The following is a 3,974-nucleotide window of genomic DNA, read 5'->3' on the forward strand; positions in this document are numbered from 1 at the left end:
GATTTTTTGGCTGGTTAGGCTGCTTGCTACCTTCTGATTCTACCTATGACTTTCTTGGGCACCTTCTGTTTAGTACTTTTATGACACTCATTGCCATATTATTATATGTTTCTTGTAAATGCTATACCAGATACAGAAAAAGGAAAAAAAAAATCAATCAAAGGCCCAGATCATGATAGCTTGCAAAATAGATCTGGTCCAAGACGTGTTTTTAGACTAAGCCCGAGGCCTGACTCTATCTGGCCCCTTTTAACAATTGGCTACTAAATCAAGTAGAGTCAAGTCCCTCCCCTAAGATACAACATGGCCTATTCTACAGCACCATGGGACCAGATAGGCAACTCTAGGAATGAGCCTTCCTAGCACCGTGGGACCAGATAGACAACTCTAAATTTGAGCCTTCCTAGCGCCCTAAGACCTCATGCTGGTTGTTGGCCTACACATGCATTCCATGGAATGATCTTTGGCCAACAGGGGGAACTGAGGACTAAACTCTAATTTTTTGCTAAAAACTCCTTCCTAAGGAGGCCAGCTAGGTTAGGCTGGCAAATGGTAAGGAGGCCAGCAGGGTTAGGCTGACAAATGGTAAATTCCCACAAAGCGGCTTTTGTTAACCAAACGAAGCAGTGGTTTACTTCCTGACCTGATTCTGGTATGGCATTAACATCACCTAAAAGATAAGAAGCCCCTGTCTTAACTCAAGCATCCTGGCAGATGCCTATCATAAATCTAAAATGTCTTAACTGAGTATCCTAGCAGGCGCCTATACTTAAATTTAAAGCATCTTAAAACATCTTAGCAGGTGCCTATTGTAAATTTAAAATGTCCTCCTGTCTGGACCTCCCAGAGTGCCCACAACCTTATCTTAAAGTAAGCATATCCTTTCTGGTCTTCTAGATAAAGTCTAACCCTCTCAGCCAATTGCCAGCCAAAGAATCTTTAAACCCACCTATAACCTGTAAGCCCCCGCTTCGAGATGTCCCACCTTTTTGGGCCAAACCAATGTATGCCTCTCATGTATTGATTTGTGACCTTGCCTATAACCTTTGTCTCTCTAAAAATATATAAAACTAAACTGTAACCCAGCTACAGCGAGCCCACTTGCTCAAGGCTTCTTGAGAGTGGCTCCAGGTCATGGTCCTCAAATTTGGCTCAAAATAAACTTCTTTCAAATATTTCAGGGCTTGGATTTTTTCCGTCCACAGGTGCATCGCCCTTTCCCCGCCCCCCCCTCGGGTGGGGTCAGAGCTTCAAGTGCGCCCATGCCCCGGTTGGTGCGCACCCACCCCATTCCTAATGGATGTGCATGCCCATCCCCTCCCCACGCCCGCCCGACACCCACTCGATGAAAGCCATCCCTCTGTGTCCACTTAGGTGTCCATTGGTTCCTACCAATTTGCTGGCGAGCGCACGCACGTGGTGCTCGTGTGTCCATTCTTGGGACACTTGGCTCACTGGAACGGGTTCCAGCTCTGGCCGGGAGAACACGAGAGGTGCCCTCTCACCGCTGTTCCTCATAGCTGAACGGCACTCCGTGGTGTCCACGTGCCACATTTTATTAATGCACCCGTGGATCGATGGTCACTCGGGTCGCTTCCACATCTTTGCGATTGTGAATTGTGCCCAGACTATAACCCTAACCCTTACCCAGCCCGTCTCCTCTGCCCCTGCCTGCTCCTTCCCGCCCGGCCCGTCACCGTCACCGTCCTCGGCCCCTGCCTGACGGGCTCCTCCGTCGCCTGGGCCTTCCAAGGGCTTGGTGTGGACGCTGCTTCCAGGAAGCCCTCCAGGAACCCGGCAGCAGGGCGGTCGCGACGACTCGCATGCGGGGGACGTGCCCTGGCTGTGCCGCGGGGGCCCAGCCTGGTGTCTTCCCTGATGCCCTGTGGCTGCCGCTCCCCGCAAGGGGAGAGCCTTGCCATGGAGGTGGGGGCCGCCTCCTGATGGGGACGTACACGCAGCTCTCCACGTCGGATTCCGGGGCTCTCTATCCTGCCCGGAGTCCCAGCTGGCCTGCGGGTCCTCAGGGTGGCAGAAACATCCTCAAATTGATATTGCGAGTCCGGTGGGTGTCTGCACTTTTGTGCTGGGCACCCCAGGGAGGCCCAGGGGCTGGCTGGACAGCGCGGTCTGCTCAGAGGCTTTGGAGGAGCAAGTGATGCCCTTAGGACTTTGGTAGCAGTGTCTGAGGTGTCTCTGAGCCCTGGAGGCTTCTTCCACAGGCTGCTCGGCCTGGGCTCCCTGCACCTGGGCCTTTGCAGGAACGGCCCTGTTCTTGCCGACACTTCCTGCAGGGACCCAGAGCTGGGAGGTTGCATCTCCCAGCCCTGGGTCGGGCAGAGCCCCAGCGGGCCATGCCCACAACCTCTCTCAGCACGGGTCCCCCAGAAAGCTCCTTTGGGACCAGGATTCTCCTGCGGGTGATTTTTGAGGTCTGGCCCCTGGATGGAGGGGCACCAGGAGCAGAGGAGCAGGAAGCGGAAGGGGCTGCCCATGCGAGGGAACACTTTGAGGCCAAGTCCCAGCTTCAGCCTCATCCTCCTGGGCACCCCCCGGACTGTACATCACACCTCCTGGCAGTCCCGCTCTGAGACCAGGAGCCGGGCTTCGCGTTCCCATAGCAGCCAGTACTGGGCTGAGGACATCTGGGGCATCAGGAACTCCCTGGCTTCTCTTTCTGGTACCATTTGGAGCTGCTTGTGAATCGTGCCGCCACACACACCGGAGTGCAGGTGTCTTCTGCACAGACTGCGGGCCTCGCTCTTCTGAATGCCGCTAGCTCGCCACCCACCCACGGGTGAACCTGGTCAGGGTACTTTCTCTCAGGGGCAGACTCTGATCTGGGCGGGCTACCGGTGTCTCTGTTTGCTCCTTTCTTTCTTCCATTTCGGGAAAGGCTTCCTTACTGGGTGTGGAAATCTCCTATGCCTTCCCTCTCCTATTCTGTCAGCTTTAAAATTCTCTTTCAGTTGCCACCCTCACAGATGGATTAGGAAACTCTTTCCGTTGTACTCCTTAGTGAAATGACCTCAATGAAGCTCCAATCCAATATCTAATCGCCGATTTTTAGCAAGTGCACACCCCGGGGTGGTCGGGGTCCAATGCAGCCCCGGCCAGGCCCAGGCCCCTTGGGCTGGGCCACAGGAGGACACAGAGGAGGGTCCCGGCCCCCACGGTAGCGGTGCGGGCAGTTCTCCAAGGGCTTGGGCGTTTTCCAGAGGTAGGAGATGGAGGGGACTGATTTCTTCAGCGCCACACAAACCACGCCACCCCACCCCACCCATGGGACACATCCCAAGAGAGAGAGAGAGAGAGAGAGAGAGAGAGTGAGAGAGAGAGAGAGAGAGAGAGACACCCCATACACTCGCTCCCCTCCCTTTTGCACTGTGCCCAGGACCTGGTCTGGGGGAATAGGGGGCAGCCCACCCACAGGGCTGGGGGGGCGCAGCTGAAAGGGGTTGTGGGGGAGGGCGGCCCCTGGCTGGGGTCAAAGGGCAAGAGCCTGGCATGCACAGTCAGCAGTGGCAGCAGCAGGGACACACTGGGGGTTGGGCAGCTGGTAGGTGAAGTAGGCCAGGCGAGGAGAGGAGGGGGGCTGGAAGGTCTCCACTTTGGCAAGTCCAGCCGTGGAATCGCATCTTGTTGAGTGAGTGTGAGTGTGTGTGGGTGTGTATAGAGAGACAGCTCCCCACCCCGGCCCGCCCCGCCCCGCCCGTCACCCCTGTCCCTCGGAGCCCGCCAGACCCGGCCAGCAAACTCAACAGTCCTGGCCCAGCGCGGGGCCTGGGGCGGGAGGAGGCAGCGGGGAAGCACAGAGAGGCTCGGCTTCTTGAGCGTGGCAGGGGCGCCCTCCACCGTCTTGGGCCACACCACCCTGAACGCACAGGATCTCGTCTGTTCTCGGAAGCTAAGCAGGGTCGGACCTGGTTAGTACTTGGATGTAGACCGCCTGGGAATACCTGGTGCGGTAGGCT

The 3,974-nt window shown here is 56.4% G+C and overlaps 1 pseudogene; it reads left to right on the plus strand.

Moving 5' to 3' along the window:
- Window positions 1-3,856: 3,856 nt before the first annotated feature.
- LOC142863753 (uncharacterized) lies at window positions 3,857-3,974 on the plus strand (annotated as a pseudogene).

This window comes from Microcebus murinus, chromosome 22 (genome assembly GCF_040939455.1).
Source record: "Microcebus murinus isolate Inina chromosome 22, M.murinus_Inina_mat1.0, whole genome shotgun sequence".
Classification (NCBI taxonomy): domain Eukaryota; kingdom Metazoa; phylum Chordata; class Mammalia; order Primates; family Cheirogaleidae; genus Microcebus; species Microcebus murinus.